Below are 21,684 nucleotides of genomic sequence, written 5' to 3' on the forward strand. Positions count from 1 at the left end.
AGAGAGAGAGGCAGAGAGAGAGAGAGAGGCAGAGAGAGAGGCAGAGAGAGAGAGAGAGGCAGAGAGAGGCAGAGAGAGAGAGAGAGGCAGAGAGAGGCAGAGAGAGAGAGAGAGAGGCAGAGAGAGAGAGAGAGGCAGAGAGAGAGAGGCAGAGAAAGAGGCAGAGAGAGAGAGAGAGGCAGAGAGAGGCAGAGAGAGAGAGAGAGGCAGAGAGAGGCAGAGAGAGAGAGAGAGGCAGAGAGAGGCAGAGAGAGAGAGAGAGAGAGGCAGAGAGAGAGAGAGGCAGAGAGAGAGAGAGAGGCAGAGAGAGAGAGGTGAGCTGTCTGTCTTAACACAGCCGAAGTTGCACTGGACTGAGACCAGAGCGACCGTACTGAGACAGACTGCAGAGTACTGACTATAACTGGCAGAACTACAAGCTGAGGTGACTGCAATCTCCATGGAGAGAACATCCATGTTTACTGTTTCCCCAGTTTTGATGTTTCCTGTCTACACAGGACATATTAAACGTGTGTGTGTGTGTGTGTGTGTGTGTGTGTGTGTGTGTGTGTGTGTGTGTGTGTGTGTGTGTGTGTGTGTGTGTGTGTAAGAGAACTGAAAGGCATGATGTCATCCTCTGAGGTATTACTGGACGCAGAACAACATGGTGTGTGTGTGCCATGTGGGTGTTGTTGAAATGTGAAATGTGGCTAGCTATCCCTCCCCAGGTCATCCCCCAGGTCATCTCAATAATGAATGTTAACATCAGTGACATCCCCAAAGTCCCCCTTAAATATCTATTATCATGAACAGAGTTGGGCGTTTTCGGCTACAGGGGGTCTCTGAGCCGAGGGGGTAGAGGGGGCGTTGGATTCATATTTCTAACTCCTAACGTTCCTCCCAGTGGTAGTTCCTTCCTTATTTGGGGTCTTATGGATGATTGAGTGTTAGTGTTTCATTTAAACCAATATTCAACATGATAACACACTATAGTGTCCACTCAGAGGCTCTGGAGAAGGATCTTGTGGTCGACCTCTAGCTGTTAGTTCTTACTTCCTTTCAGGAAGGTAACGGGCTAGCAACAACTCAGTGGGGGCTAGCAACAACTCAGTGGGGGCTAGCAACAACTCAGTGGGGGCTATCAACAACCCAGTGGGGGCTAGCAACAACTCAGTGGGGGCTAGCAACAACTCAGTGGGGGCTAGCAACAACTCAGTGGGGGCTAGCAACAACTCAGTGGGGGCTAGCAACAACCCAGGGGAGACTAGAAATAACCCAGGGGAGGCTAGTATTAACCCAGGGGAGATCAATAACAACCCAGGGGAGATCAATAACAACCCAGGGGAGGCTAGTATTAACCCAGGGGAGATCAATAACAACCCAGGGGAGGCTAGTATTAACCCAGGGGAGATCAATAACAACCCAGGGGAGGCAAGTAATAACCCAGGGGCCAGCAACAACCCAGGGGAGATCAATAACAACCCAGGGGAGATCAATAACAACCCAGGGGAGGCAAGTAATAACCCAGGGGCCAGCAACAACCCAGGGGAGATCAATAACAACCCAGGGGAGATCAATAACAACCCAGGGGAGGCTAGTATTAACCCAGGGGAGATCAATAACAACCCAGGGGAGATCAATAACAACCCAGGGGAGGCAAGTAATAACCCAGGGGAGGCTAGTAATAACCCAGGGGCTAGTATTAACCCAGGGGAGGCTAGTAATAACCCAGGGGAGGCTAGTAATAACCCAGGGGAGGCTAGCAATAACCCAGGGGAGATCAATAACAACCCAGGGGCTAGTAATAACCCAGGGGCTAGTATTAACCCAGGGGGGGCTAGTATTAACCCAGGGGGGGATAGTATTAACCCAGGGGGGCTAGTAATAACCCAGGGGGGGCTAGTATTAACCCAGGGGGGCTAGTAATAACCCAGGGGGGGCTAGTATTAACCCAGGGGGGGCTAGTAATAACCCAGGGGCCAGTAATTACCCAGGGGCTAGTATTAACTCAGGGGCTAGTAATTACCCAGGGGCTAGTATTAACCCAGGGGCTAGTAATAACCCAGGAGGGCTAGTATCAACCCAGGGGCTAGTAATAACCCAGGGGGGCTAGTATTAACCCAGGGGGGGCTAGTATTAACCCAGGGGCTAGTAATAACCCGGGGGGGCTAGTATTAACCCAGGGTCTAGTAATAACCCAGGGGCTAGTATTAACCCAGGGGGGGGTGTAGTATTAACCCAGGGGGGCTAGTAATAACCCAGGGGCTAGCATTAACCCGGGGGGGGGGGTGTATTAACCCAGGGGGGCTAGTAATAACCCAGGGGGCTAGTAATAACCCAGGGGGCGGGGTGTTGTATTAACCCAGGGGGGGCTAGTATTAACCCAGGGGCTAGTAATCACCCAGGGCCTAGTATCACCCAGGGGCTAGTATTAACCCAGGGGCTAGTATTAACCCAGGGGCTAGTAATCACCCAGGGGCTACTAATAACCCAGGGGCTAGTAATAACCCAGGGGCTAGTAATAACCCAGGGGCTAGTAATCACCCATGGGCTACTAATAACCCAGGGGCTAGTAATAACCCAGGGGCTAGTAATAACCCAGGGGCTACTAATAACCCAGGGGCTACTAATAACCCAGGGGCTAGTAATAACCCAGGGGCTAGTAATAACCCAGGGGGGCTAGTAATAACCCAGGGGTTAGTAATAACCCAGGGGCTACTAATAACCCAGGGGCTAGTAATAACCCAGGGGCTAGTAATAACCCAAGGGGGCTAGTAATAACCCAAGGGGCTAGTAATAACCCAGGGGGACTAGTATTAACCCAGGGGGGCTAGTATTAACCCAGGGGCCAGTATTAACCCAGGGGCTAGTAATAACCCAGGGGGGCTAGTATTAACCCAGGGGCTAGTAATAACCCAGGGGGGCTAGTAATAACCCAGTGGCTAGCATTAACCCAGGGGCTAGCATTAACCGAACACACAGAAATATATCATAATTACATTTAATCAATCAGGCCAGAGGGGGTGTGGTGTATGGCCAATATACCATGGTTAAGGGTTGTTCTAATGCACGACGCAACGCGGAGTACCTGGATACAGGATGTGGACACCTGCTTGTTGAACATCTCATTCCAAAATCATGGGCATTAATATGGAGTTGGTCCCCCCTTTGCTGCTATAACAGCCTCCACCCTTCTGGGAAGGCTTTCCACTAGATGATGGAACATTGCTGCTATAACAGCCTCCACTCTTCTGGGAAGGCTTTCCACTAGATGTTGGAACATTGCTGCGGGGACTTGCTTCCATTCAGCCACAAGAGCATTAGTGAGGTCAGGCACTGATGTTGGGAGATTAGGCCTGGCTCACGGTCGGCGTTCCAATTCATCCCAAAGGTGTTCGATGGGGTTGAGGTCAGGGATCTGTGCAGGCCAGTTTCTTCCACACCGATCTCGACAAACCATTTTTGTCATGCTGAAACAGGAAAGGTCCTTCCCCAAACTGTTGCCACAAAGTTGGAAGCACAGAATCGTGCAGAATGTCATTGTATGCTGTAGCGTTAAGATTTCCCTTCACTGGAACTAAGGGGCCCGAACCATGAAAAACAGCCCCAGACCATTATTCCTCCTCCACCAAACTTTACACTATGCATTCAGGCAGGTAGAGTTCTCCAGGCATCTGCCTAACTCAGATTCGTCCATCGGACTGCCAGATGGTGAAGCGTGATTCATCACTCCAGAGAACACATTTCCACTGCCAGATGGTGAAGCGTGATTCATCACTCCAGAGAACACATTTCCACTGCCAGATGGTGAAGGGTGATTCATCACTCCAGAGAACACATTTCCACTGCTCCAGAGTCCAATGGCAGCGAGTTTTACACCACTCCAGCCTCCGACGCTTGGCATTTGAGAATGGTGATGTTAGGCTTGTGTGCTCGACCATGGAAACTTTTCATGAAGCTCCTGACAAACAGTTCTTGTGCTGACGTTGCTTCCAGAGGTAGTTTGGAATGTTGCAACCGAGGACAGACCATTTTTATGCGCTACATGCTTCAGCACTCGGCGGTACCGCTCTGTAAGCTAATGTGGCCTACCACTTCACGGATGAGCCGTTGTTGCTCCAAGACGTTTCCACTTCACAATAACAGCACTTACAGTTGCCCGGGGGGCAGCTCTAGCAGGGCAGACATTTGACAAACTGACTCGTTGGAAAGGTGGAATCCTATGACAGTGTCACGTTGAAAGTCACTGAGCTCTTTCAGTGAGGCCCATTCTACTGCCAATGTTTGTCTATGGAGATTGCATGGCTGTGTGCTCAGTAGCGTGTGTGACTGAAATAGCCGAATGCAGTCATTTGAATTGGTGTCCGCATACTTTTGTATATATAGTGTATCACAAACCCCCGAGGTGCCTTATTGCTATTAAACTGGTTACCAACATTATTAGAAGAGTCTAAATAAATGCTTTGTCACACCCGTGGTATACGGTCTGATATACCTCCGCTGTCAGCCAATCAGCATTCAGGGATCGAACCACCCAGTTTATAATATCAAATAATGACCAAGGCCCTAAAGGGGTGGAAACTAACCTGATTGGCTCTCTCTAGATCGGTCATCACCATTTCAATCTCATCGGCCCTGAGGAGGAGGAGGAAGTAGAGGATCAAGGTGTTACTAAGGGGGCACACAGGACAGTGATCATTACAACATCTAATACACACACATCTACCACACACATCTAATACACAGCCTGAAAAGCATGAATTCAACTGTCATAACTCTCCTGTGATAATCTGAGGGATCAGGTTACAGTGGGTGCTCTCTCTCTCTCTCTCTCTCTCTCTCTCTCTCTCTCTCTCTCTCTCTCTCTCTCTCTCTCTCTCTCTCTCTCTCTCTCTCTCTCTCTCTCTCTCTCTCTCTCTCTCTCTCTCTCTCTCTCTCTCTCTCTCTCTCTCTCTCTCTCTCTCTCTCTCTCTCTCTCTCTCCTCTCTCTCTCTCTCTCTCTCTCTCTCTCTCTCTCTCTCTCTCTCTCTCTCTCTCCTCTCTCTCTCTCTCTCTCAGAGGGGGAGAGCGGGAAGTCGGCTGTTTTATGATGGTCATAAAATACTCTGCCCCTATGCTCTGTAGTGTTCGAGATTGGAATGTAAACTGTGGAACACAGAGAGACAATCAAAAGTTTGAATAATTAAACAATATTTCTATTTTTGAGAATGCGTGTGTTTCATTTGGTGATCTCATGAAAGACCGGAAACACACAAGTCTAATCTCTTAAAAGTGTACCAGCTGTCAGGTTTACATCTAGATGTTGGATAAAATGATTGAGTAAATATGAAACTATTTATGAGAAGATGCAATGGGGAAGTTGGCCTTCTAAACGAGATACTTGTTAAGATGTAAAGTTTCAACTCGTCAGTGGCCACGCCCCCCCCCGTGACATCAGGTGTCATAGAACCGCCCCTTTTTCCCACAGAGTATAAAACCCACTTCCTATAAAAATGTACATTAAGTCAGAACGCCGGGATGGAGTCCCCATGTTGGAATGGCTACAGTTCTATAGGCCATTGTCACGATCGTCGTGGGGACCAAAGCGTAGCGTGGTGTGAATACATTCTTCTTTATTGAATGAAGAACACGAAGAACACTTAAAACAAAAAAAACAAAAAAAAACGATTAAGACGAACGCGACCGCTATATAAGAAAAGTGCAAACACAGACAACTAGACATAGACAATAACCCACAAAATACCCACAAAAGATGGCTGCCTAAATATGGTTCCCAATCAGAGACAACGATAAACACCTAGGCAACCATAGACCTACATAAACACCTAGATGGAAAACAACCCCATAAATCTACAAAACCCCTAGACAGTAAAAAAAAACCTAGATGAGACAAAAACACACATACCACCCTCGTCACACCCTGACCCAACCAAAATATATAAAAGAAAACAAAGAGAACTCAGGTCAGGGCGTGACAGCCACAGAGAACATACAGCTGTAGTTTTGACTACACGGCTGGAAATTATTAAACTCTGAGACTTTCGTTCACCACAGAATAAGAGCAAATCCTAGACGTATAATTACTAGTCTGCAGCAGGAAATTACGTAAGTCTAGGACGAGAATACCGACGACCGCGCGGAAGCATCTATTCTATCCCACGACCGACCATCTGCACGCCTGACGTATCCATTACAGCAGACACTATTCAATGTTACAACCACGAAGGACATGGTGACTTCTGGGGAAGTTAACCAGAGACTCTCTCTCTATCCAGCAGACGGACCAGCGATTCCAACAGAGAAGACAACAACATACGGGCGTAAATATATACATTGCAATTATTCTCGAATGAGCGGCCCGTTCATGTGCAAAAGATTAGCATTTGAATTCGTATAATTATAGACTGTGTGTAGTGAATCCATTTAGTCTTTGTCTTTCCCGCTCTTTCTCAGTCCCCACCTCTTTCCTTTGTCTACCAAGCCTTCATATCGGGTTAGTCCACTAGGGACTTTTTCTTTGTGTCATGTAGTAACCCAAATATCTACTGTTTGTTTGTTATGTATAATTCTGTGTGATTATTTAGTTAGTGCATGAATAATTAAGTCAATTTGTATATTGCTGATTCATGATTCATGCATCAACACAACTCTGAAACTCATGTTGTGTGTGTGTGTGTGTGTGTGTGTGTGTGTGTGTGTGTGGTGTGTGTGTGTGTGTGTGTGTGTGTAGCTGTGTGTGTGTGTGTCACTACATCTCTCCCTCTGAGGTCATTTATACCCCCCATTTATAACCCCCACTTTATAGCCCCCCTTTATACAGAACAGGAAGGGAGTGTCCAGAACAGGAAGGCAGTGTCCAGAACAGGAAGGCAGTGTCCAGAACAGGAAGGCAGTGTCCAGAACAGGAAGGCAGTGTCCAGAACAGGAAGGGAGTGTCCAGAACAGGAAGGCAGTGTCCAGAACAGGAAGGCAGTGTCCAGAACAGGAAGGCAGTGTCCAGAACAGGAAGGCAGTGTCCAGAACAGGAAGGCAGTGTCCAGAACAGGAAGGCAGTGTCCAGAACAGGAAGGCAGTGTCCAGAACAGGAAGGCAGTGTCCAGAACAGCCCTTAGCCGTGATATTTTTATTTATTTTTTTATTTCACCTTTATTTAACCAGGTAGACTAGTTGAGAACACCTTTATTTAACCAGGTAGACTAGTTGAGAACACCTTTATTTAACCAGGTAGGCTAGTTGAGAACACCTTTATTTAACCAGGTAGACTAGTTGAGAACAAGTTCTCATTTGCAACTGCGACCTGGTCAAGATAAAGCATAGCAGTGTGAACAGACAACACAGAGTTACACATGGAGTAAACAATTAACAAGTCAATAACACAGTAGAAAAAAAAATAGTCTATATACAATGTGTGCAAAAGGCATGAGGAGGTAGGCGAATAATTACAATTTTGCAGATTAACACTGGAGTGATAAATGATCAGATGGTCATGTACAGGTAGAGATATTCGTGTGCAAAAGTGCAGAAAAGTAAATAAATAAAAACAGTATTGGGATGAGGTAGGTAAAAATGGGTGGGCTATTTACCGATAGACTATGTACAGCTGCAGCGATCGGTTAGCTGCTCAGATAACAGATGTTTGAAGTTGGTGAGGGAGATAAAAGTCTCCAACTTCAGCGATTTTTGCAATTCGTTCCAGTCACAGGCAGCAGAGAACTGGAACGAAAGGCGGCCAAATGAGGTGTTGGCTTTAGGGATGATCAGTGAGATACACCTGCTGGAGCGCGTGCTACGGATGGGTGTTGCCATCGTGACCAGTGAACTGAGATAAGGCGGAGCTTTACCTAGCATGGACTTGTAGATGACCTGGAGCCAGTGGGTCTGGCGACGAATATGTAGCGAGGGCCAGCCGACTAGAGCATACAAGTCGCAGTGGTGGGTGGTATAAGGTGCTTTAGTGACAAAACGGATGGCACTGTGATAAACTGCATCCAGTTTGCTGAGTAGAGTGTTGGAAGCAATTTTGTAGATGACATCGCCGAAGTCGAGGATAGGTAGGATAGTCAGTTTTACTAGGGTAAGTTTGGCGGCGTGAGTGAAGGAGGCTTTGTTGCGGAATAGAAAGCCGACTCTTGATTTGATTTTTGATTGGAGATGTTTGATATGAGTCTGGAAGGAGAGTTTACAGTCTAGCCAGACACCTAGGTACTTATAGATGTCCACATATTCAAGGTCGGAACCATCCAGGGTGGTGATGCTGGTCAGGCGTGCGGGTGCAGGCAGCGAACGGTTGAAAAGCATGCATTTGGTTTTACTAGCGTTTAAGAGCAGTTGGAGGCCACGGAAGGAGTGTTGTATGGCATTGAAGCTCGTTTGGAGGTTAGATAGCACAGTGTCCAAGGACGGGCCGGAAGTATATAGAATGGTGTTGTCTGCGTGGAGGTGGATCAGGGAATCGCCCGCAGCAAGAGCAACATCATTGATATATACAGAGAAAAGAGTCGGCCCGAGGGTTGAACCCTGTGGCACCCCCATAGAGACTGCCAGAGGACCGGACAGCATGCCCTCCGATTTGACACACTGAACTCTGTCTGCAAAGTAATTGGTGAACCAGGCAAGGCAGTCATTCGAAAAACCGAGGCTACTGAGTCTGCCGATAAGAATATGGTGATTGACAGTCGAAAGCCTTGGCAAGGTCGATGAAGATGGCCGCACAGTACTGTCTTTTATCAATGGCGGTTATGATATCGTTTAGTACCTTGAGCGTGGCTGAGGTGCATCCGTGAACGGCTCGGAAACCAGATTGCACAGCGGAGAAGGTACGGTGGGATTCGAGATCAGTGATCTGTTTGTTGACTTGGCTTTCGAAGACCTTAGATAGGCAGGACAGGATGGATATAGGTCTGTAACAGTTTGGGTCCAGGGTGTCTCCCCCTTTGAAGAGGGGGATGACTGCGGCAGCTTTCCAATCCTTGGGGATCTCAGACGATATGAAGGAGAGGTTGAACAGGCTGGTAATAGGGGTTGCGACAATGGCGGCGGATAGTTTCAGAAATAGAGGGTCCAGATTGTCAAGCCCAGCTGATTTGTACGGGTCCAGGTTTTGCAGCTCTATATTGGCCATATATCTCAAACACCCCCCCGAGGAGCCTTATTACTATAATAATATATAATATAATATAATAAACCGGTTACCAACGTCTTTACAGCTGTACAATCAAATGTTTTGTTTTACCCGTGGTATACGGTCTGATATACCACGGCTGTCAGCCAATCAACATTCAGGGCTTGAACCACCCAGTTTATAAAATGCTATATAATCTCTCAGTATTTACAGTGTATTGCTAAAGCCTGGATTTCGAGGCTGTCATTGAGCAGCAGGAGAAGGTCCAACTCTGGGGCTTTCCTCTGGAGATTCCTAATCGCTTGGTGACCTCAGAGGGAGAGATGTAGTGACTGGGAAATAATCACAGCAGCAAGTGATGGAGAGAAATGTTCACACACACGAGGACCATGAGACCACACTCTGCCTAAGGATTACAGTGAAGAACACACACACACACACACACACACACACACACACACACACACACAACCACACACACAAACCCAACCACACACACACACACACACACAACCAACCACACAAACCCAACCACACACACACCCAACCACACACACACACACACACACAACTAACCACACAACCAACCACACACACACACACACACACCCAATCACACAGACACACACACACACACCCCCACCCCCACCCCCACCCAACCACCCCCAACCACACCCCCAACCACACCCAACCACTCCCAACCACACCCAACCACACCCAACCACACACACACACACACACACACACATACACACACCCCCAACCACACCCAACCACAACCAAGGTCAGCTGAAACTCACTTTGCTGTGCAGTCCTCGTCATACTTGGTCTTCAGATCAAAGAGCTCTGCCTGAGTTGTTTCAAGAGCTGAAAAACAGCCAAGAGACAACAGCTATTAGTCAGGCCAACGGTGTGTGTGACAGATACAGGACAGGTAGTGAATGGACTGGTAGCTACCTGTCTGTAAGGCCTGGGCCTTGTGGTCAGCCTCAACCAGCTTAGAGGACATGGAGTCCTGGCTCTCCTGGAGCTTTCTGGAAACAGAGAGAGATGGAGGGATGGGGAGAGACAGCGAGAGATGGAGGGATGGGAGAGAGATGGAGGGATGGGAGAGAGATGGAGGGATGGGGAGAGACAGCGAGAGATGGAGGGATAGGGAGAGACAGCGAGAGATGGAGGGATGGGAGAGAGATGGAGGGATGGGGAGAGACAGCGAGAGATGGAGGGATAGGGAGAGACAGCGAGAGATGGAGGGATAGGGAGAGACAGCGAGAGATGGAGGGATAGGGAGAGACAGCGAGAGATGGAGGGATAGGGAGAGACAGCGAGAGATGGAGGGGTGGGGAGAGACAGAAAGAGATGGAGGGATGGGAAGAGAGACAGAGAGAGATGGAGGGATGGGAAGAGAGACAGAGAGAGATGGAGGGATGGGGAGAGAGACAGAGAGAGATGGAGGGAGGGAGGGATGGGGAGAGAGACAGAAAGAGATGGAGGGAGGGATGGGGAGAGAGACAGAAAGAGATGGAGGGATGAGGAGAGAGACAGAGAGAGACGGAGGGATGGGGTGAGAGAGAGAGAGACAGAGAGAGATGGAGGGAGGGATGGGGAGAGAGACAGAGAGAGATGGAGGGATGGGGAGAGAGACAGAGAGATGGAGGGAGGGATGGGGAGAGAGACAGAGAGATGGAGGGAGGGATGGGGAGAGAGACAGGGAGAGATGGAGGGAGGGAAGGGGAGAGAGACAGAGAGAGATGGAGGGATGGGGAGAGAGACAGAGAGATGGAGGGATGGGGAGAGAGACAGAGAGATGGAGGGAAGGGGAGAGAGACAGAGAGAGATGGAGGGAAGGGGAGAGAGACAGAGAGAGATGGAGGGATGGGGAGAGAGACAGAGAGAGATGGAGGGATGGGGAGAGACAGAGAGAGATGGAGGGATGGATGGGGAGAGACAGAGAGAGATGGAGGGATGGATGGGGAGAGAGACAGAGAGAGATGGAGGGAAGGGGAGAGAGACAGAAAGAGATGGAGGGATGGATGGGGAGAGAGAGAGAGATGGAGGGATGGGGAGAGAGACAGAGAGAGATGGAGGGAGGGATGGGGAGAGAGACAGAGAGAGATGGAGGGAGGGATGGGGAGAGAGACAGAGAGAGATGGAGGGATGGGGAGAGAGACAGAGAGATGGAGGGATGGGGAGAGAGACAGAGAGAGATGGAGGGAGGGATGGGGAGAGAGACAGAGAGATGGAGGGATGGGGAGAGAGACAGGGAGAGATGGAGGGAGGGATGGGGAGAGAGACAGAGAGAGATGGAGGGATGGGGAGAGAGACAGAGAGATGGAGGGATGGGGAGAGAGACAGGGAGAGATGGATGGATGGGGAGAGAGACAGAGAGAGATGGAGGGAGGGATGGGGAGAGAGACAGAGAGAGATGGAGGGATGGGAGAGAGACAGCGAGAGATGGAGGGATGGGAGAGAGATGGAGGGATGGGGAGAGACAGCGAGAGATGGAGGGATAGGGAGAGACAGCGAGAGATGGAGGGATAGGGAGAGACAGCGAGAGATGGAGGGATAGGGAGAGACAGCGAGAGATGGAAGGGATAGGGAGAGACAGCGAGAGATGGAGGGGTGGGGAGAGACAGAAAGAGATGGAGGGATGGGAAGAGAGACAGAGAGAGATGGAGGGATGGAAGAGAGACAGAGAGAGATGGAGGGATGGGGAGAGAGACAGAGAGAGATGGAGGGAGGGAGGGATGGGGAGAGAGACAGAAAGAGATGGAGGGAGGGATGGGGAGAGAGACAGAAAGAGATGGAGGGATGAGGAGAGAGACAGAGAGAGACGGAGGGATGGGGTGAGAGAGAGAGAGACAGAGAGAGATGGAGGGAGGGATGGGGAGAGAGACAGAGAGAGATGGAGGGATGGGGAGAGAGACAGAGAGATGGAGGGAGGGATGGGGAGAGAGACAGAGAGATGGAGGGAGGGATGGGGAGAGAGACAGGGAGAGATGGAGGGAGGGAAGGGGAGAGAGACAGAGAGAGATGGAGGGATGGGGAGAGAGACAGAGAGATGGAGGGATGGGGAGAGAGACAGAGAGATGGAGGGAAGGGGAGAGAGACAGAGAGAGATGGAGGGAAGGGGAGAGAGACAGAGAGAGATGGAGGGATGGGGAGAGAGACAGAGAGAGATGGAGGGATGGGGAGAGACAGAGAGAGATGGAGGGATGGATGGGGAGAGACAGAGAGAGATGGAGGGATGGATGGGGAGAGAGACAGAGAGAGATGGAGGGAAGGGGAGAGAGACAGAAAGAGATGGAGGGATGGATGGGGAGAGAGAGAGAGATGGAGGGATGGGGAGAGAGACAGAGAGAGATGGAGGGAGGGATGGGGAGAGAGACAGAGAGAGATGGAGGGAGGGATGGGGAGAGAGACAGAGAGAGATGGAGGGATGGGGAGAGAGACAGAGAGATGGAGGGATGGGGAGAGAGACAGAGAGAGATGGAGGGAGGGATGGGGAGAGAGACAGAGAGATGGAGGGATGGGGAGAGAGACAGGGAGAGATGGAGGGAGGGATGGGGAGAGAGACAGAGAGAGATGGAGGGATGGGGAGAGAGACAGAGAGATGGAGGGATGGGGAGAGAGACAGGGAGAGATGGATGGATGGGGAGAGAGACAGAGAGAGATGGAGGGAGGGATGGGGAGAGAGACAGAGAGAGATGGAGGGATGGGAGAGACAGAGAGAGATGGAGGGGTGGGGAGAGAGAGAGAGAGAGAGGAGAGAGAGAGAGAGAGAGAGAGAGAGAGAGAGATGGAGGGATGGGAGAGAGACAGAGAGAGATGGAGGGATGGGGAGAGAGACAGAGAGATGGAGGGATGGGAGAGAGACAGAGAGATGGAGGGATGGGGAGAGAGAGAGACAGAGAGATGGAGGGATGGGGAGAGACAGAGAGATGGAGGGATGGGGAGAGAGACAGAGAGATGGATGGATGGAGAGAGAGACAGAGAGAGATGGAGGGAAGGGGAGAGAGACAGAGAGAGATGGAGGGATGGGGAGAGAGACAGAGAGAGATGGAGGGATGGGGAGAGAGACAGAGAGAGATGGAGGGAAGGGGGAGAGAGAGACAGAGAGAGATGGAGGGAGGGATGGGGATAGAGACAGAGAGAGATGGAGAGAGGGATGGGGAGAGAGACAGAGAGAGATGGAGGGAAGGGGAGAGAGACAGAGAGAGATGGAGGGAGGGATGGGGAGAGACAGAGAGATGGAGGGATGGGGAGAGAGACAGAGAGATGGAGGGATGGGGAGAGAGACAGAGAGATGGAGGGATGGGGAGAGAGACAGAGAGAGATGGAGGGAAGGGCAGAGAGACAGAGAGAGATGGAGGGAAGGGGAGAGAGACAGAGAGAGATGGAGGGATGGGGAGAGAGACAGAGAGAGATGGAGGGATGGGGAGAGACAGAGAGAGATGGAGGGATGGATGGGGAGAGACAGAAAGAGATGGAGGGATGGATGGGGAGAGAGACAGAGAGAGATGGAGGGATGGGGAGAGAGACAGAGAGAGATGGAGGGATGGGGAGAGAGACAGAGAGATGGAGGGATGGGGAGAGAGACAGAGAGATGGAGGGAGGGATGGGGAGAGAGACAGAGAGATGGAGGGAGGATGGGGAGAGAGACAGGGAGAGATGGAGGGAGGGAAGGGGAGAGAGACAGAGAGAGATGGAGGGATGGGGAGAGAGACAGAGAGAGATGGAGGGATGGGGAGAGAGACAGAGAGATGGAGGGATGGGGAGAGAGACAGAGAGATGGAGGGAAGGGGAGAGAGACAGAGAGAGATGGAGGGAAGGGGAGAGAGACAGAGAGAGATGGAGGGATGGGGAGAGAGACAGAGAGAGAGATGGAGGGATGGGGAGAGACAGAGAGAGATGGAGGGATGGATGGGGAGAGACAGAGAGAGATGGAGGGATGGATGGGGAGAGAGACAGAGAGAGATGGAGGGAAGGGGAGAGAGACAGAAAGAGATGGAGGGATGGATGGGGAGAGAGAGAGAGATGGAGGGATGGGGAGAGAGACAGAGAGAGATGGAGGGAGGGATGGGGAGAGAGACAGAGAGAGATGGAGGGAGGGATGGGGAGAGAGACAGAGAGAGATGGAGGGATGGGGAGAGAGACAGAGAGATGGAGGGATGGGGAGAGAGACAGAGAGAGATGGAGGGAGGGATGGGGAGAGAGACAGAGAGATGGAGGGATGGGGAGAGAGACAGGGAGAGATGGAGGGAGGGATGGGGAGAGAGACAGAGAGAGATGGAGGGATGGGAGAGAGACAGAGAGATGGAGGGATGGGGAGAGAGACAGGGAGAGATGGATGGATGGGGAGAGAGACAGAGAGAGATGGAGGGAGGGATGGGGAGAGAGACAGAGAGAGATGGAGGGATGGGAGAGACAGAGAGAGATGGAGGGGTGGGGAGAGAGAGAGAGAGAGAGAGAGAGGAGAGAGAGAGAGAGAGAGAGAGAGAGATGGAGGGATGGGAGAGAGACAGAGAGAGATGGAGGGATGGGGAGAGAGACAGAGAGATGGAGGGATGGGAGAGAGACAGAGAGATGGAGGGATGGGGAGAGAGAGAGAGAGAGAGATGGAGGGATGGGAGAGAGACAGAGAGAGATGGAGAGATGGGGAGAGAGAGTCATTCAAAGCAATTAAGACATCGGGTCATTGAGATGGCGTTACTTCAGCCCCCTCAAAACTCCCTTTCTGTTCAATTCTATAACCATGGAAACTGTAACAATTCTCTATTATACCACCATTTCTCAGCCTGTATTCTCCTTAAAAACAACAAACCACTTCTCATTAAATGCTGTATTCGGCAGTAATGTCTGGTCACCATGGTTCCCTGGCCGTTCTACACCAATAGATATAGTTCAATAGTTCCTGACCAATAGATAATTTAATTTCACCTTTATTTAACCAGGTAGGCCAGATCACCTTTATTTAACCAGGTAGGCCAGATCACCTTTATTTAACCAGGTAGGCCAGATCACCTTTATTTAACCGGGTAGGCCAGATCACCTTTATTTAACCAGGTAGACCAGATCACCTTTATTTAACCAGGTAGACCAGATCACCTTTATTTAACCAGGTAGACGCCAGTTGAGAACAAGTTCTCATTTACAACTGCGACCTGGCCAAGATAAAGCAAAGCAGTTCGACACAAACAACAACACAGAGTAACACATGGAATAAACAAACATACAGTCAATAAATACAGTAGAAAAAGTCTATATACAGCAAGTGCAAATGAGGTGAGATAAGAGAGGTAAGGCAATAAATAGGCCATGGTGGCGATGTAGTTACAATATAGCAATTAAACACTGGAATGGTAGATGTGCAGAAGATGAATGTGCAAGTAGAGATACTGGGGTGCAAAGGAGCAAGATAAATAAATAAATACAGTATGGGGATGAGGTAGTTGGATGGGCTGTTAACAGATGGGCTATGCACAGGTGCAGTGATCTGTGAGCTGCTCTGACAGCTGGTGCTTAAAGCTAGTGCGGGAGATAAGTGTTTCCAGTTTCAGAGATTTTTGCAGTTCGTTCCAGTCATTGGCAGCAGAGAACTAGAAGGAGAGGCGGCCAAAATAAGGGGGTATGTTTGGCACCATGAGTGAAGGATGCTTTGTTACGAAATAGGAAGCCGATTCTAGATTACATTTTGGATTGGAGATGTTTAATGTGAGTCTGGAAGGAGAGTTTACAGTCTAACCAGACACCTAGGTATCTGTAGTTGGTCACATATTATAAGTCAGAACCGTCCAGAGTGGTGATGCTGGACGGGCAGGTGCGGTCAGCGATCGGTTGAAGAGCATGCATTTAGTTTTACTAGCATTTAAGAGCAGTTGGAGGCCACGGAAGGAGAGTTGTATGGCATTAAAGCTTGTCTGGAGGTTAGTTAACACAGTGTCCAACGAAGGGCCAGATGTATACAGAATGGTGTCGTCTGCGTAGAGGTGGATCAGAGAATCACCAGCAGCAAGAGAGACATCATTGATGTATACAGAGAAGAGAGTCGGTCCAAGAATTTAACCCTGTGGCACCCCCATAGAGACAGCCAGAGGTCCGGACAACAGGCCCTCCGATTTGACACACTGACCTCTATGAGAGAAGTGGTTGGTCAAGCAGGCGAGGCAGCCATTAGAGAAACCAAGGCTGTTGAGTCTGCTGATAAGAATACGGTGATTGACAGTAAAAAGCCTTGGCCAGGTCGATGAATACGGCTGCGCAGTATCGTCTCTTATCGATGGCGGTTATGATATCGTTTAGGACCTTGAGCGTGGCTGAGGTGCACCCATGACCAGCTCGGAAACCAGATTGCATAGCGGAGAAGGTAAGGGGGGATTCGAAATGTTTGTTAATCTGTTTGTGAACTTGGCCTTTGAAGACCTTAGAAAGGCAGGGTAGAATAGATATAGGTCTGTAGCAGTTTGGGTCTAGATTGTCTCCCTCTTTGAAGAGGGGGATGACCGGGGCAGCATTCCAATCTTTGGGGATCTCAGATAATACGAAAGTGGTTGAACAGGCTAGTAATAGGGGTTGCAACAATTTTGTCAGACCATTTTAGAAAGAGAGGGTCCAGATTGTCGAGCCCTGCTGATTTGTAGGGGTCCAGATTTTGGGGTCCAAGGCTTTTGCAGTTACAGAAGTCAACAAATGAGAGCACCTGGGAAGAAGGAGTGGAGCTAGGCACTGCAGGGCCTGGATTACCCTCTATAACACCAGAGGAACAGAGGAGGAGTAGGATGAGGGTACGGCTAAAGGCTAAAAGAACTGGTTGTTTAGTGCGTTCAGAGCAGAGTAAAAGGAGCAGGTTTCTGGGCGTAAGAGAATAGATTCAAGGCATAATGTACAGACAGAGGTATGGTAGGATGTGAATATAGTGGAGGTAAACCTAGGCATTGAGTAATGATGAGAGAGATATTGTCTCTAGAGATGCTTAAACCAGGTGATGTCATCGCATATGTGGGAGGTGGAACTAAATGGTAGGTTAAGGCATATTGAGCAGGGCTAGAGAATCTACAGTGAAATAAGACAGTAATCACTAACCAGGAGAGTACTGGACGGACGAGGCATATTGATATTAGGGAGAGGCATGTGTAGCCGGGTGATCATAGGGGTCTAGTGAGTGGTTGGGCTGACTGGAGACACGGCAATTCAGACAGTTAGCCGGGGCTACAAGCTAGTAGACCGGGGCTACAAGCTAGCAGACCGGGGCTAGCAAGCTAGTAGACCGGGGCTAGCAAGCTAGTAGACCGGGGCTAGCAAGCTAGTAGACCGGGGCTAGCAAGCTAGTAGACCGGGGCTAGCAAGCTAGTAGACCGGGGCTAGCAAGCTAGTAGACCGGGGCTACAAGCTAGTAGACCGGGGCTAGCAAGCTAGCAGAAGGGCCTTAGAGGGACGTCTCGATGGAGGAAAGTCTGTTTTGGCCTCTGCATGCGGTGACGTCGATAGACCAGTCGTGATGGATAGTAGGGTTCTGAGTAGCAGAGGTGTCCAATTCCAGTTGGCAAAATATGTATAGTGGCCCACGAAAATGGCTGGATCTATACAGCTAACAGTCCATTATGCTCTAGACAGCTCGCAGCTAGCGGCTAGCGGATGGGCATTCAGGGGTGTTTGCGATGTAGAGGCCAGTTGAGTACCCCCTCGAGTAGATTACGTCGTAGTCCAGTCGTGAAGGATCGGTGGGGTTCCGTGACCCGTACCGGCAGTAGAAGGTGTCCGGGTAGTGGTTGATGGGCGTCTTTAGCTAGCCGGGAGAAAGAGCCTAGCATGGGCTAGCTCCAGGCTAATCTGTGCTTGCTCCGGGACCGACGTTAGCCAGTACTCAGATAGCAGCTAGCTAGCTGCGACGATCCAGGTGAAAATATCCATATCTTGCGGTAGGAATCTGGGGATATGGAGAGAAAATAGGTCCGGTATTCTCTGGTTTGAGTCGCGTTGTACAAACTGGCGAGAGCTTTCCGGGCTACAGGTTAGCTGATGATCGCTAGCAGTGGTTAGCTGACTAGCCTCTTGTGGGGATTTCAGGTTTAAGGTTAATAAGATACTTCAGAAAAAAACAGATCCGCACCACTTTGGGTTAGGCGGGTTGCAGGAGAGTGTTTTCAAGTTTAGTTTAGAAAAAAAAAATATATATATATATATGCGCAGAAAAATATATATACACGGGACACGACAAGACGAGGACAAAAGACGTCTGACTGCTACGCCATCTTGGATAATAATAATTTTAGCTAATAAAGTTGTGGCTTTTAAGGCGTTGCTGGAAAAATACCACAGAGTGGTATATATTAATATCCACAGACAGATTCTCACATACGTGTCAGAGGTGCCATCCATATACTGGCCTTCTGAGACACAGGAAGTGAGTGCTCAACATAGAGGAAGAGACCCGAGCCTCCATAATAGTTACATTGACAAACAGGAAATAAGTCTGGACACGTGTTCTTCACTGCATAGCTGCTGTGTAGGCTTCGTTGTTCCAACTCCCCTCTCCTTCTCCTCTCTATATTCCTAGTAGATACTGTAACTCTCCTCTCTATATTCCTAGTAGATACTGTAACTCTCCTCTCTATATTCCCAGTAGATACTGTAACTCTCCTCTCTATATTCCCAGTAGATACTGTAACTCTCCTCTCTATATTCCTAGTAGATACTGTAACTCTCCTCTCTATATTCCCAGTAGATACTGTAACTCTCCTCTCCTCTCTATATTCCTAGTAGATACTGTAACTCACCTCTCCTCTCTATATTCCTAGTAGATACTGTAACTCACCTCTCCTCTCTATATTCCTAGTAGATACTGTAACTCTCCTCTCCTCTCTATATTCCTAGTAGATACTGTAACTCACCTCTCCTCTCTATATTCCTAGTAGATACTGTAACTCTCCTCTCTATATTCCTAGTAGATACTGTAACTCTCCTCTCCTCTCTATATTCCTAGTAGATACTGTAACTCTCCTCTCCTCTCTATATTCCCAGTAGATACTGTAACTCTCCTCTCTATATTCCTAGTAGATACTGTAACTCTCCTCTCTATATTCCTAGTAGATACTGTAACTCTCCTCTCCTCTCTATATTCCCAGTAGATACTGTAACTCTCCTCTCTATATTCCCAGTAGATACTGTAACTCTCCTCTCTATATTCCTAGTAGATACTGTAACTCTCCTCTCCTCTCTATATTCCTAGTAGATACTGTAACTCTCCTCTCCTCTCTATATTCCTAGTAGATACTGTAACTCACCTCTCCTCTCTATATTCCTAGTAGATACTGTAACTCACCTCTCCTCTCTATATTCCTAGTAGATACTGTAACTCTCCTCTCCTCTCTATATTCCTAGTAGATACTGTAACTCACCTCTCCTCTCTATATTCCTAGTAGATACTGTAACTCTCCTCTCTATATTCCTAGTAGATACTGTAACTCTCCTCTCCTCTCTATATTCCTAGTAGATACTGTAACTCTCCTCTCCTCTCTATATTCCCAGTAGATACTGTAACTCTCCTCTCTATATTCCTAGTAGATACTGTAACTCTCCTCTCTATATTCCTAGTAGATACTGTAACTCTCCTCTCCTCTCTATATTCCCAGTAGATACTGTAACTCTCCTCTCTATATTCCCAGTAGATACTGTAACTCTCCTCTCTATATTCCTAGTAGATACTGTAACTCTCCTCTCCTCTCTATATTCCTAGTAGATACTGTAACTCTCCTCTCCTCTCTATATTCCTAGTAGATACTGTAACTCTCCTCTCTATAGTCCTAGTAGATACTGTAACTCTCCTCTCTATATTCCTAGTAGATACTGTAACTCTCCTCTCCTCTCTATATTCCCAGTAGATACTGTAACTCTCCTCTCTATATTCCTAGTAGATACTGTAACTCTCCTCTCTATATTCCTAGTAGATACTGTAACTCTCCTCTCCTCTCTATATTCCCAGTAGATACTGTAACTCTCCTCTCTATATTCCCAGTAGATACTGTAACTCTCCTCTCTATATTCCTAGTAGATACTGTAACTCTCCTCTCCTCTCTATATTCCTAGTAGATACTGTAACTCTCCTCTCCTCTCTATATTCCTAGTAGATACTGTAACTCACCTCTCCTCTCTATATTCCTAGTAGATACTGTAACTCACCTCTCCTCTCTATATTCCTAGTAGATACTGTAACTCTCCTCTCCTCTCTATATTCCTAGTAGATACTGTAACTCACCTCTCCTCTCTATATTCCTAGTAGATACTGTAACTCTCCTCTCTATATTCCTAGTAGATACTGTAACTCTCCTCTCCTCTCTATATTCCTAGTAGATACTGTAACTCTCCTCTCCTCTCTATATTCCCAGTAGATACTGTAACTCTCCTCTCTATATTCCTAGTAGATACTGTAACTCTCCTCTCTATATTCCTAGTAGATACTGTAACTCTCCTCTCCTCTCTATATTCCCAGTAGATACTGTAACTCTCCTCTCTATATTCCCAGTAGATACTGTAACTCTCCTCTCTATATTCCTAGTAGATACTGTAACTCTCCTCTCCTCTCTATATTCCTAGTAGATACTGTAACTCTCCTCTCCTCTCTATATTCCTAGTAGATACTGTAACTCTCCTCTCTATAGTCCTAGTAGATACTGTAACTCTCCTCTCTATATTCCTAGTAGATACTGTAACTCTCCTCTCCTCTCTATATTCCCAGTAGATACTGTAACCCTCCTCTCCTCTCTATATTCCCAGTAGATACTGTAACTCTCCTCTCCTCTCTATATTCCTAGTAGATACTGTAACTCACCTCTCCTCTCTATATTCCTAGTAGATACTGTAACTCTCCTCTCCTCTCTATATTCCCAGTAGATACTGTAACTCTCCCCTCTATATTCCTAGTAGATACTGTAACTCACCTCTCTATATTCCCAGTAGATACTGTAACTCTCCTCTCTATATTCCCAGTAGATACTGTAACTATCCTCTCTATATTCCTAGTAGATACTGTAACTCTCCTCTCTATATTCCCAGTAGATACTGTAACTCTCCTCTCCTCTCTATATTCCTAGTAGATACTGTAACTCTCCTCTCCTCTCTATATTCCCAGTAGATACTGTAACTCTCCTCTCTATATTCCTAGTAGATACTGTAACTCTCCTCTCTATATTCCTAGTAGATACTGTAACCCTCCTCTCCTCTCTATATTCCTAGTAGATACTGTAACTCTCCTCTCTATATTCCTAGTAGATACTGTAACTCTCCTCTCTATAGTCCTAGTAGATACTGTAACTCTCCTCTCCTCTCTATATTCCTAGTAGATACTGTAACTCTCCTCTCCTCTCTATATTCCCAGTAGATACTGTAACTCTCCTCTCCTCTCTATATTCCTAGTAGATACTGTAACTCTCCTCTCCTCTCTATATTCCTAGTAGATACTGTAACCCTCCTCTCTATATTCCTAGTAGATACTGTAACTCTCCTCTCCTCTCTATATTCCTAGTAGATACTGTAACTCTCCTCTCTATATTCCTAGTAGATACTGTAACTCTCCTCTCTATATTCCT

General features: G+C 48.2%; 1 pseudogene; it reads right to left on the reverse strand.

Moving 5' to 3' along the window:
* Window positions 1-21,684, reverse strand: part of LOC109909509 (homeobox protein cut-like 1) — a 122,523-nt pseudogene that overhangs the window by 32,073 nt on the left and 68,766 nt on the right.

This window comes from Oncorhynchus kisutch, linkage group LG18 (assembly GCF_002021735.2).
Source record: "Oncorhynchus kisutch isolate 150728-3 linkage group LG18, Okis_V2, whole genome shotgun sequence".
Classification (NCBI taxonomy): domain Eukaryota; kingdom Metazoa; phylum Chordata; class Actinopteri; order Salmoniformes; family Salmonidae; genus Oncorhynchus; species Oncorhynchus kisutch.